Genomic DNA, 14,443 nt, shown 5'->3' with positions numbered 1-14,443 from the left:
GTTAGTTACACTGATCCGTATGCTTGAGGATACTTTTAAAATTCAAACAAGTTTTTGGCGCCGTTCCCGGGGAGACAGTTCCATGTTATTTTTTACTTTCTTTTGATAAATCAGGGTGTTTTATTTTTCTTTTTCTTTAATCACTTATTAAATTCTTGAGAAGAACAACTTGCAATAATAGTTATATCGGTGGAGGTCGCCAAGCCTCACAGTATGATAAAGATAGGTTTCGCCTTGTAGAAGTACCTTAGGAATTGAACAACCCCGGATCCCTGTCGTTAACCTCCCAAAAATCCAAAAAATAAATAAATAAATAATCAAAACTAAAAAAAAAATAAAAATTTCTATTCTTTTGTGCTTGTCTTATTCTAGTTGTGGGTAATTTTCTGTTGCATGAGTGCTAGGTGGGTACGTAATACTGAGAATCAGTTAGAAAGAAGAGATCCAATAAGTAGTGACCTTATACCAACATTCTCATTAAAACCTTTCAATATGGGAGACCAACAACAAAACCCTCCACCTAAATCTCTGAAAGATAAGTTCTACCCTGCTACAGCCCAACCTTCCAATGTAGTCCTACCACAAGCCCAGGGCAATAATTTTGAGCTCAAATCTCAATTCATCACTATGTTGCCCCACTTCCATGGGCTGACCTCTGAGGATGCATACCTATTTCTTAGGGAATTTGAAGAGGTATGTATTCTAATTAAGATCCAACAACTTTCTGGTGATGCTGTTAAGCTTATGTTCATCACTTTTGCATTGAAAGACCAAGCTAAGAAGTGGTTGTATGGGTTACCGACATATTTCATAACCACATATAAAAAATTCATAGTTGTTTTCCTCAAAATTTTTTTCCTAACTCATAAGACCAATAAGCTTAGAAGTGATATCCTTTAGTTTAGGCAAAAGCCTAATGAGTCATTTTCTAAACTTATGGAGAGATTCAAGGATCTACTCTAAGAATGCCCTCACCATGACCTAGACTTATGGCATTTATACCAAATAATTAATGAGGGTATTGATCACCCAACTAAGAAAATAATAGAGTCTATATGCTCTGGGAGATTCACATCCTTTACAGATGAAGGAAAGACATGGAAATTCTTACCCGACTTAGCTAACAAAGCCCGTGAGTGAGAATCAAGCCAAGAAAGTGAAAGAACCATAGGAGGAAAAGGTTATTTTGTGGATGGGATAGTAGCCAAGGAAACCCACTTGGATAGCCTAATCAAAAGGATTGAGGCTATTGTTCCTAGAGAGCCACCATCAGTCAATTTGGTTATGATATGTACTTGGTGCAGTCCCCTAGACATGTCATAGAAGAATTCCCCAACACCTCTGGGGGCACCTCCAATGAAAGTGTGACTGCTTTATGTCAGAATAATCCATATAGTAACACTTACAATCCAGGAAGGAGAAATCACCCAAATTTCTCCTGGAATCAGAGTAACCAAGTAGGACCTTTCAATTTCTATAGTCAAGGTCGACTTGGACCCCAAAGGCCTCCCTTTGCACAACAACCTTTTGCCCCAAATACTTTCCCTGGGCTCCCTCTCCTATCATCTTATTAGCAACCCCCTAGTTTTACTAACATTGGAGAGACGAGTAAGTGATTTGGAAAAGAATATGACCCTTCTCATGACAAGCCATCAAAATCTTACGAGAAAAATCACCCAAGTTATCTCAATTTTGCACGAGAGGGAGAAAGGAACTTTGCCCAGTCAACTAGAGCCTAACCCTAGGCATCAGCCTATTAGTTCACAAGCACCCACTAATGCATCACTGAATGTGGTACAAGGTTAGACCCAACAATGGCCTCCAACCAATGTCATGTTGTTTATGCCTTAGGAGTGGTAGAGAGTACCAACAGAGTGTTCTTAAATCTTCCCTATCTATTACTCCTCTTAACTCTCCTTCAGTTGAGGACACAAGTGTGGCTATTGTTCTAGGTTCGTCTGATGAACCTAAAGATTCTTTTGAAACTAACGAAGATTTAGTTGAGGAAACAAAAAATGATTCTTCTGAAAAAGGCAAATCCTTAACAGTCCTTATGTTCCACCTATCCCCTTTCCTAATTGCTTGGTAAACAAAAAGAAGACTGCTTCAATGGACAAAACTTTAGAAGTCTTCAAAAAGGTAGAAGTGAGCATCCCTCTTTTAGATGCCATATCCCGGATCCCTGCTTATGCAAAGGTCCTGAAAGATTTGTGTAATCACAAACATATCAGGAGTATGCCCAAAAATGTATTCTTGGCAGGTAACATTAGTTCCATAATTGCTCAGCCTATAGTAGCCAAGTATAAGGATCCAGGGAGCCTTACCATAGTTTGTGTCATAGGCAACACCTATATTGAGCATGCCTTACTTGACCTTCGCGTAAGTGTGAATCTTTTGCCTTACCATGTGTATAGGCAACTAGGATTTGGAGAATTGAAAGCCACTAGAACTACTCTTCAGTTGGCAGATAGGTCTATTAAGATTCCTAAAGGGATGGTTGAGGATGTCTTATTAAATGTGGGAGAATTTATTTTCCCTGTTGATTTCATTGTGTTAGATACCAAACCCTTCTCAACCAAGGATGAGATCCCAATAATTCTAGGAAGACCATTCCTGGGTACCTGTAATGCATTAATCAATTAGTGGAATGGTTTCCTAAGGTTATCTTTTGGCAACCAAACTGTTGAGTTTAACATGTTTAGGATAGGCAAGCAACAACATATGGAAGAAGAGATCAATATGCTTGAGGATTTTCTGAATTTTTCTAATGATTTAATTACCAACTTTGATATTGATTTTGATTTAAAATTCCAAGAGTGTATAGACGAGTTGGATGATGATAGTGAAACTTTCTTTTCTGAAGTCTTGAGTATTCATACACCTGTGGAGCCCTTAGGACCCGTTTTCAATTTTATTTCCAAACCTTTTATAGTTAAGCCCCCTAAGTTAGATCTTAAGGAGTTATCATCCAATTTAAGGTATGCTTTCCTAGGGCTTGACTAGACTCTTCCTGTAATAATTTCTTCAGATTTGACTTCTGACCAGGAAGAGGAATTACTCAAAGTGTTAAAAGACAATAAGGAAGCCCTAGGTTGGACCATGGCTAACATCAAGGGTATAAGCCCTTCTATTGTGCAACATCATATACATTTTATAGAGGATTCCAAACTATGCATGAAACCTCAAAGAAGAGCTAGCCCTATGATGATGGAAGCCATTGAGAAAGAGATTCTAAAATGCTTAGATCATAGAATAGTTTATCTTATTTCTGATAGCCAATGGGTAAGCCCAATGCACGTAGTGCCTAAGAAGTCTGGCGTGACTGTAGTTCCTAATGCCAAAAACAAACTAATTTCAACCCGTGTCCAATTAGGGTGGAGAGTGTGTATAGACTACAAGAAACTTAATGCGACAACCTAGAAGGACCACTTTCCTTTGCCATTCATTGATCAGATATTATAGTGGTTAGCTGGACATGAATACTATTGTTTTCTTGATCAGATCTCAATTTCTTTAGATGATCAACTTAAGACCACTTTTACATGCCCATATGGAACATTTGCTTATAGGCGAATGCCCTTTGGGCTTTGTAATGCCCTTGCTATGTTCCAATGATACATGATGAGCATCTTTTCTGATATAGTTGAAAACTTTTTGGAAGTATTTATGGATGACTTTTCTATTCATGGAAATTCCTATTCTGAGTGTCTTCGCCATCTTTCCCTAGTTTTGAAAAGGTGCATATCTAAGAATTGGTTTTGAATTGGGAGAAATGCCATTTTATGGTTAAATCTGATATTATTTTAGGCTTTGTAGTATCCAAGGAGGAAATTAAGGTAGATAGTGCCAAAGTGGATTTAATTAATAATTTATCACCTCCCCAATTTGTTAAGGAAGTTTGATCTTTTCTAGGCATGCAGGCTTCTATAGAAGGTTCATCAAGGATTTTAGTTAGTTAGCCCGCCCTCTCACTACCTACTTGCCAAATATCAAACTTTTGAGTTTTCTAAAGAGTGCTTAGAATCCTTCAAGCAATTGAGGAAAGAGTTGACCAATGCACCCATTGTTCAACCACCTGTTTGGACTGAACCTTTTGAACTGATGTGTGATGCTTCAGATTTTGCCATATGAGAAATTTTAGGTCAAAGGATTGATAATCTGTCCACCACCCACTGTCATTTACTATGCTAGTAGGATCCTAAATGATGCACAACTCAACTATATAACCACTAAAAAAGAATTTTTAGCTATTGTGTTTGCATTAGAAAAGTTTTGGCCTTACTTAGTTGGTTCACATATGGTGGTCTATATTGATCATTCTGCTCTTAGATACCTAGTTTAGAAGAAGGATGCCAAAACCCATCTCATTAGGTGGATTTTACTTTTGCAAGAGTTTGATTTGAAAATTAGGGATAAGAAGGGAGTTGAAAACTTAGTTGTAGACCATTTATCCCAGCTTCTCAATTCCTTAACTGTCGATTCTCCAGTCAACTAGAATTTTCCAGATGAACAGTTACTTATAGTGTCCAGTGAACTATGGTTTGCTGACATTGTCAACTTCTTAGTTTCAGATGTGACTCCGGATCATTGGTCCACCCAAAATAGGTATCGTTTACTTTCCCAAGTTAAGCATTTCTTTTAGGACGATCCTTATCTTTTTAAAGTTTGTTATGACCAAATTATCAGACATTGTGTGCCTGATTATAAGCAACACTTAATCTTATCTTTTTGTCATGATCATACATGTGGTGGACATTTTGGACCTAAAAAGACTGCCGCAAAGGTTCTCCAATGCGGATTTTATTGGCCCACTCTTTTTAGAGATGCTTTTGATTTTTGCAAGGCTTGTCTTGCCTGCCAGTCTTTCGGCCGTATCAATAAGAGGAACATGATGCCCCTTAACCCTATTCTGGTAGTTGAGATCTTTAATGTATAGGGCATCGATTTCAAGGGACCATTCCCTAATTCCTTTGAGAATTTGTATATACTTTTGGCCATTGATTATGTTTTTAAATGGATAGAGGTCATACCTTGACCATAAAGTGGTGTTCCAGTTTCTCAAAGAAAACATCTTTTCCTGCTTTGGCACACCACATGCTATAATTAGTGATAGGGGAACTCATTTTTGTAATTGGCCTTTTGATCCTTGATGAAAAAGTATGGGATCACTCATAAATTATCTAGCCCTTATCACCCCCAAACTAGTGGCCAAGTGGAGGTGTTTAATAGGCAGATTAAATGAATCTTGGAGAAAACTGTTAATCTCAACCATAAGGATTGGTCCTTTAGGCTCATTGATGCCTTATGGGCCCATCGAATTGCATTCAAGACCGATCTTGGTCAGTCTTCCTACCGTTTGGTGTATGTGAAAGCCTGTCACTTACCAGTTGAATTGGAGCATAAGGCCTTTTGGGCCATCAAAAAGCTCAACTTTGATTTGTCTGATGTGGGTATTCATCGTAGGCTCTAACTATCTGAGTTGGAGGAACTTAGGAATGATGCCTATAAAATTTCTAGGATTTACAAGGAAAAGACCAAAGCTTTCCATGATAAGCACATTCTACATAAATCTTTTGTAATTGGTGATAAGGTCTTATTGAACAACTCTTGATTGATCCTTTTCCCTAGTAAACTTAGATCCTGATGGGATGTGTCACACCCCACTTTTAGTAGACCCAAATTACCGTGTAGGAATATTGATGGTATGAGTGAGACACTACCCATCTTACGAACCTACTAGGATCTCTGATAGCAATACCTTAACAACTCACAATCTCACATCACAAACCAACCAATAGAAATGGAATCAGAGTATAATAGTGGAATCATAATTAAAATGGGGAACATCTAATGATATCATATGTATACATAACCAAGTTATTCCATTACAATCATCCATGACTTACAATCATCCATTACATCTAATGATGTCATATGTATAAATAATTTATGATGCATGATAGTACAAATTAAACACATAGTCCATGATGATCGTGATGTAATTCATTTATTTTATTATCCACCTAACAATACAACTAAGTTTGGTAAATGCTACTATGACACATTAGGCTGTATCCCTTGTCTCAGAATTGCCATCAACTACATAGTGATACAAACCCTAGCCATGATTAGGAGCCTGTCGGTCCTCGTATGCGACCATGTGTCACCTAGAAAACCCTTGATAACCCCTCTTGGTAGTCACGACACTGGTATGTCCATCAGCCATGTCAGACAAGTTTCCACCTCTAGCAACAATCACATCGTGCCACGGGTGTGGCATTCAGGAAAGGCACATCGAACATACCACAAAAGGGTTATCCAACACCTTACCCCCTTTTAGCAAGGGTTTGTAGCATAAGGAGTGATACCTAACCATAAATATTCTACATGCCTTCATAGTGATACAGTTAGTATGAATTATACGATACCGGGAACATATCGCCCACAAAGTGTAACCCACGACTGTTTATCTGATCTAGCATGCATAATAACAGTTGAGTATGGACTACGCGACACCGGTATCCCCATTGGCCATGAAGCGTATCCATTTCCAAATGCAGTCTTGGAGTAAATGATACTGGTAACACATCGGCCACAAAGTGTAATCCATGACTACAATTAATTCTAATGCACATAATCAATGCATGAATGCAACAAACATATGGCAATCACGGTACCAGTACCACCTCGGCCACACCGGATCCTATTACATATCCATAAACATTTCATATCTTATTTATAAAATGTAACATATGATAGAACATCATCATCATGTGAACAATATAATTAAACATATAAAAATCTACACATGTGAGAAATTCTAAAATAAATAGCCATTCCCAAAATAAAAGCAACCGTCCCTCACCTTGATTAGGCTTGTGTGGATTAGGGTTCAAGTATGGCCACCAGTCATTCGATTCAATTTTGGCCTCAGAGTACGTGCTCATCATTATCCTAGACACAAGGGTAACCAAATGTCAATACCTGTTGGGAACATCAAGAGGGGCCCCCATGGGTCACCTCCAAAGGGTACAGATAAGGTCTCACAGTGACAAAACTATCAACGGAAACACCCACCGGAAACAGGGACTGTCCATCGAAAATATCAGTCATGTTTCTGGTGGACCTAATAGAGAGCTCATAAGGCTAAAACGGTCACTGGAAATAGCCCTAATGCTTTCGATGGCTTATTTCCAATGGCAGTGCAGTAACTTCCCGTGTGATTTGGGGCATTCCAGCTCGGGCTCGATCACTGGGATTTATTCTATGGAGTTTGTGGGGGATGCTCCTAGCATCATTATGAGCTATTAAAATCATGATTCCATAGAGCCATTTTCGAGATACGTTGATCGAACGATTGAAACCCTAGGTGGTCATTTGGTCAATCTTGTTGCCAGAGCTCAACGAACTCGGTTTGAGCTCGGCAATGGCACCAGGGAGGTGAAACATGCAATCCCCGAGCTCAATAGAGTTTGTGGCCTAAGATTACACCTATACCTAGCTTTCCTTAGGTCAAAATGAAGAGAGAGAGTGGCAGATGAGATTGCACTTACCTCCGACAATGATTCCGGCAATGGAGCAACAGCCAGGAGCTAAGGTGAGTCCTTCTCTTCCTCTTCTTCCTCTTATTCATCTTCCTTCCTCTCCTTTTCTCCTCTCCCATGTTTGTGCACAAGTGAGAAATGAGGAAATGAATTTCTCATTTCCACTTATATGGCAAGTTGGGCCTTAGGGCCTGTTTGGTTTGGTCTTAGTTGGGTCTGAATGGGTTGATCCGACTTTCGGGGGGGGGAAGTGGACCCGAATACTTCCGTCTGTAAGGTGCTCATGTCATGAGGAAGGTGTGGGGGAGGATTTGGAATCATCCTGGGCTGTTCATGATGCGGGTGGAGGAACCCACGAGCATCGAAACCCAACCAGCAGCCAGATTGGTCATCGAAAATAGCCAACGAAAACAGGCCCAGGCTGTTTTCGGTGGCTTATTTCTGGTGGTCAAGACAACAACTTATCTTGACTACTTGCTGTCTTCTAATTGGTCTCACACTGGTAGTTACCTTAGGCTGTGTTCATGGTCTTCCGAAAATTTTGGTGCGTGTCGGGATTCAAGTGTGGGGTGTTGAGTCACTTACTATTTAGAATCGAAAGGTATGAATCCCCTCCAGTTGGACTGGAAAGCAATGCATGAACACAGGTCATCTCTTCCCCTTTGGCAATGAGCAGTTGTGAGCCAGAATCTGGTGGTACTTCCCACCTCCGATCTGAGACCTATCACAACAGTTCAAATTAGATCAGGTCAAGGCACGGGTGTAACATTCCCCCCACCTCACAAGAATTTCATCCTCGAAATTGAACTTACCTGGTAAATTAAACAATCCAGGGTCCTACTTCTTCATTTTCTCTTCTTGCTTCTAGGATGCTTCTTGCTCTAGGTGGTTCATACATTTCACCTTGACGAAGGACACGGTGAGATTGCGAAGGATGTGGTCTTTTCAGTCAACAATCATCTTCGGATACTCCACATAGGCAAGGTCCTCATCCAACTCATGGGGTATGTAAGTCAAGACATGAGTGGGGTCGGGAATGTACTTTCTCAGCACGGATTCATAGAAGACATCATGTGTACCCTCTAACTTTGGTGGTAGAGCTATCCTATAAATTGCCAGTCCTATCCTCTCTAGTACATCGTACGGTCCCATAAGCCTTGAACTTAACTTTCCCTTCTTGCCGAACCGTATTACCCCTTTAACTGGGGAGATTCGCAAGAAGACTTTATCTCTAACTCCAAATTCTAGATGCTTCCTCTTGACATCTGCATCACCCTTCTGTCTGGATTGAGCTGCTTTAATTCTTTCTTTGATCACACCCACCTTCTCACTAGTAGCATGTATCAAGTCTAGACACAAAATATACCGCTCACCAACCTCATCCCAATAGAGTGGAGTTAGGCACTTCCTGCCATACTGTGCTTCAAATGGGGACATTCCAATGGTGGCATGATAACTGTTGTTGTAGGAGAACTCAATAAAGAAAATGTGATCATTCCAACTGTAACTCATATCCAAGACACACGCTCGAAGTAGGTCCTCCAATGTCTAGATAGTCCTCTCTGACTAACCATCAGTCTGTAGGTGAAATGCTGTGCTGAAATTTAACTTTGTGCCCATAGCCTTCTGCACACATGTCCAGAACTTGGAAGTGAATCTGGGGTCCCGATCAGAGATGATGCTAACCAGTACACTATGCAACCAGATGATGTTGTCGATATGTAACTTGGCCAACTTGTCCATAAAAAATGTGACCTTGATTGGGATGAAGTGAGCTGCCTTTGTCCACAACTACCCAAATGGCATCCATACCCTTTTGAGTGTGGGGTAGACCTGTGATGAAATCCATAGTAATATTCTTCCATTTTCACTTCAGAATAGATAGTGACTGTAGTTACCTATGGGGCCTTTGTCTTTCAGCCTTGACTTGTTGGCATGTGAGGCATCTAGACACATGTGTGGCCACATCATTCTTCATTCCTTTCCACTAGTAGGAGACCTTGAGGTCTTTGTACATTTCAGTGTTGTCGGGGTGAATGGAGTACTGAGAGTTGTGTGCCTCTCTCAAAACTGTGACTCTTAAATCACCCTCACTAGGCACGCATAACACGCATAACCTTCCTTTGAACTTGAGAATATCACCTTCAGTTACAAAGAAATCATGGTTCTTCTGGGTTCCTTCCTTACATTTTGTTATTAGCTTGTGTAACTCTGCATTAGTACCCTAAGCTGCAGTGATCCTATCCACCAGACTAGGTTGCACTACTAATGCCGATAGTGACAAAGTGACACCTTCCACTAGTAGCTCCAAATCTAGTTTCCTGGCCTCCTCCAAGAGATGCTCATTAGTGGTCAGTAATGCAAGAGTTAGTGACTGGGACTTTCTACTAAGTGCATCAGCTACTACATTGGCCTTTCCTAGGTGATAGTGGATAGTATAGTCATAATCCTTCATCAACTCCAGCCAATGCCTCTGTCTTTGTCTCATGTTGAGTTCCTTTTGGGTGAAGAAGTATTTGAGGCTCTTATGGTCACTGTAGATCTCACTCTTCTCACCCTATAAGTAATGTCTCCAGATTTTTAGTGTAAAAATCACTACTACCAACTCCAAATCATGGGTGGGGTAGTTCTTCTCATAATCCTTCAACTGGCGGGATGTATAAATAATGACTTTTGCCAATCCCAAAAAACTACGTATATCTGTTACATTATTGGGAGTCTCCCATTCTAGGATTTCCTTCACCTTTCCTAGGTCAACCTCTATACCCTTATCTGAAACAATGTGGCCTAGGAATGCCACCTGTGACAACTAGAACCCTCTTTTGCTGAACTTTGCATAGAGTAGTTTCTCCCTCACACGCTGCAATACTAACCTCAGGTGAATAGCATGTTTCTCTGCACTCTTGGAGTAAACCAAGATGTTATCAATGAATACAATCACAAACTTGTCTAAGACATCCTATAATACCCGGTTCATCAAATCCATAAATACAGCTGGTGTATTGGTTAACCCAAAAGACGTCAAGGCCGCCTTGTTGACATCACTATCCTTCATCCTGACCTAGTGGTAGCCCGATCTAAGATCAATCTTGAAGAATACTTTGGCACCCTGTAACTAATCAAACAAATCATCTATCCTTGGTAAAGGATACCGGTTCTTGATGGTTAGCTTGTTAAGCTCTCGGTAATCAATGTACACCTCATACTTCTGTCCTTCTTCTTTTTGAACATTACCGGTGCTCCCCATGGAGACACACTAGGTCTAATGAATCCCTTCTTCAGAAGATCCTGAAGTTACACCCTTATAATTCCTTCAACTCTGTGGGGGCCATGCTGTAAGGGGCCTTTGACATTGGTGCCGAGCTAGGGAGTAGATCTATAACAAACTCTGTCTCTCAGTCTAGGGGCAAACCTATCAAGTTATTCGGGAATACATCGAAAAATTCCCTCACCACACCTAACTCGATCAATGGTCTAACCTCTATCTTAGTATCCATCATAGATGCTAGCTAGCCTTCACATCCCTCATCCAGTAGCTTATTCATCTGGAGTGCTAAGATGATAACCTTCTTGGGTTTCTTGGGCTTATCCACTTGAAAGACAAACTCATCCTCGACACGAGGTCTGAAAATGATCATCTTTTCAGCACATAGCACACTGGCTCTATATGCTGACAACCAGTCCATTCCTAGAATCACATCGAAGTTGGTCATATCCAACTCAATCAAGTGAGCATTCAACTCATGTCCTCCTATGGTCACTGGACAAGGTTCATATACATAGTTCAGACTTAGGTATCTGTCATTCACCTATGGTCTGTCCATTCTTATCCAAGATTCTATCCTCTAAAAGAAAATTGCCACCTGGAACCAGTTCATCAAGGCTAGTTTGTTCTCCACCTTTGGTCAGTCAAAGTAAAAAAAAAAAAAAAAAAGAGCTTTATGCAACAGCGGTAAAGACTTGTTTGAATCATTAGCTAATGAGTAATGCTTTGATAAATCATCATATCTCGTTGTTTGTGTTGGTTTCAGGAAAATTCATGGGATTGTTGGATAAGATGTTGAGGAAATGGACCTCAGACATAAATATAAGGGCACCAGGATTGCTAGAATCCATGAATGTGTCATTTCTTGATGGGGTTGGATGTGTGAAGCTACATCACCAATTACTCTGACAAGTGCCTCAACATTGGGATGCCAACCTGCATATATTTCGGTTTGGATTACCAGAGATTTGCCTAACTCTTGATGAATTTTGGGTTTGGATGCTATCTCCACCCAAAGGTAGTTTGTTTCAACCCTCTTTGAAGGAATATTGCTAATTCCTCAATAGGAATCATGTCACAGAAGAACACCCGATCCTGATCCAATGCATTGCCTCCTGTTTCTCTTACCTGAAATCGAGGTAGACCACCCAATGTTCCATTGGACCCACCTGTCTTCACGGCCCAATATTTTGCCACCATAATGGGCAACATGATACAAGGGATGGAAGAACAACAAGCTCAATTTATGACTAGGATCGATGCTCGGATCCAAGCAGCTATAGGATCCTGAAATACACCAACTGCACCCCTACTCCCCCGGTACCAACCCCAATACCCACTGACCTGGCCACTGCAAACACCTGATGGAGTACAAGGGCAACTGCAAGGGTAAGTACAAGGACACGCTTAAGTGCACGTGGACGGGTGGACCGATCTGACTAAGATGATGGAAAAGTTCCAAAGGCTTAGGCCCCCATACTTCTCCAATGTGGGCCAAGATCAATTGCTGCCATCAAGATAGATTAGAGGTATGGAGAAGGCTTAGGCCATGACCTAACCCAGTCTAATTTGAACTTTGGTGATAGATCTCAGACTAGAGATATGGAGTACCAATGGGTTTTGGCTCGCAGTAGCTCATTAGAAGAAGGGAAAGGATGACACCACTTTCTTGTGCATTTCATGCCAGTCTAACTTAAGAGGATTCAAGCCTTCCAATCCAAACCGGTAAGTGACCCGACACCTCCCTACTCGAGTCCCAGCACATACCAAAATTATCGGAAGAACGTGGTCATAACTAAGGGCAACCCCCTATGGAATGACTAAGAGGGGACAACAAGTAGTCAAGGTAAACATTGCCTTGACCACCAAAAGCACCTGGGATAAATCCGGTGGCCCCATTGTGCTGTCAAATGGGTTCCAACATGGGTCCCACCACCCGCATCGTGGCCAGTGTTGTATGACCTCATATATTCTCCCACACCCTTCCTCATCCTATGAGTCTAAGGAGGTGGGCCCACATGTCCCAAATGATGGAATAACCTACTTAGACTGGACAAGGACCAACTGTGAGGGTAGCGGCCTGAGAAATGGGCTATTCCCCCCGTCCTCTCTCCTCTCTCTCTCTTTCATGTGAGGGGAGGGGTTCATGTCGTGTGTGCTTTGCTTGCGGGCCCCGTACCACCGTATCGCCGCTTCGAGATACGTGGAGGCCTATTTTGTAAGAGCATAAAATTCATCATTTGACACGGGGTTTGATGATGGTCCAATTCAGGGATCGGGTTCATACAAATGGGGTTTGGAGTCGCCACTTAGGGTTATGGGCCTAGGACCCGGGGGTGGGCCCGATTCCTGAGAAAAGGGCCTAAATTTTGGTATGGTCTAGAGATTTAGGGTAAGTGTCAAGTTACAAAATTGGGAAGGTGTTAGGCACCCAATCTGCCCAGTTCAATCGGTCTTCTTGCTAAATGCTTGAGTACGAATATTTTTCACAATTATTATTATTCCACATATATGGCTAAGTTATCACACATATGTACATCAATTGAATTCAAACTACTATATACACTAAAAATTCTATATTATGACAAGTTGGTTGAGAAATTATACTTGAACTTAACCCCTGTTTCAGGTCAAAAGGGGTGGGCCCCTAATTAGTATCAGCTCAGACTGTCTTCCAGATTCTCCTGGCTCAGGGGAAGATGGTCTTGACCTCCAACTTTCTTTCTTTAGAGACGCTGATTGTGATGGTATGCAGACAAGTTGGATTCGAACAGAGCTTCGGCTAGGACAGAGCTTCGGCTAAGGAAGGCTATTTCTGGATTTCGGATGAGGTGGCACTCCGACAGAGCTTCCGCTGAGGATAGGCTATTTCTGGATTTCGGATGAGGTGGCACTCCGACAGAGCTTCCGCTGAGGATAGGCTAAGGGAGGGCTAAGCTGAGGTGGTACTTCGGCAGAGCTTCCGTTGGGAATGGCTATTTCTGGAAAGATTCTAGGGACACTCGGATAGGGGTTTGGCTAGGAATGGCTATTTCTGAAAAGAAAGGGGCTGACCTAAAAATGGACTGAAGAACTCCAAAGTCCCAAAAAACACTTTCAAGATCCTAACAGAGTTTCAGATCTTAACAAAGATCTCTTATAGACCCAAAGAACCTCAAAAAGGGGGGATTTCTATCTCAAGAACACTCAAGGGATGTGGCTTAAGATCATACTATTTTTGGCTAAAAACTGGATCGAACTAAAAATTTGGATTGAAGTTCAAAGATCAAAATGAGTTTTCAGATCTTGACGAAGATCGCTCCGAAGATCAAAAGAAAATCAGAAGGGGGAGGGGAGGAAAATTTCACTATGAGAGAGTGAAGGGGGATTCTAGTGTATTGGTCTATTTTTTCTAAGGGAGGGGGTATTTATAGTTTTTTTGACCAAATAGGAGAGGGGGAATCCCTTTATCCAGTGGATGAAAGGGGGGCTCTTGCCTAAAGTGAGGGGATAAGGTTTTTGTCCAATGGGTAGAGGGGGGAGATGAAGGCAAAAATGGGTGAGGAGGGCTTTTGTCCAGTGGGTAAAAGGGGGTTTTTGAAAAAAGGGAGGAGAGAGAAATTTTAGCCAAAAAGGTAATTTTCAGTAAAATGGG

General features: G+C 41.3%; 1 non-coding gene across 1 annotated transcript; it reads right to left on the bottom strand.

Moving 5' to 3' along the window:
• Nucleotides 1–876: 876 nt before the first annotated feature.
• LOC122083009 lies at nt 877–983 on the bottom strand. The gene has a single exon (XR_006141537.1). It is a non-coding gene; the product is annotated as a small nucleolar RNA R71 (small nucleolar RNA).
• Between the last annotated feature and the right edge of the window lie 13,460 nt (nt 984–14,443).

Source organism: Macadamia integrifolia, chromosome 6 (assembly GCF_013358625.1).
Source record: "Macadamia integrifolia cultivar HAES 741 chromosome 6, SCU_Mint_v3, whole genome shotgun sequence".
Lineage (NCBI taxonomy): Eukaryota > Viridiplantae > Streptophyta > Magnoliopsida > Proteales > Proteaceae > Macadamia > Macadamia integrifolia.
Note: the sequence above shows the minus strand (reverse complement) of the source record. Positions and strands in the feature narration are given on the sequence as shown.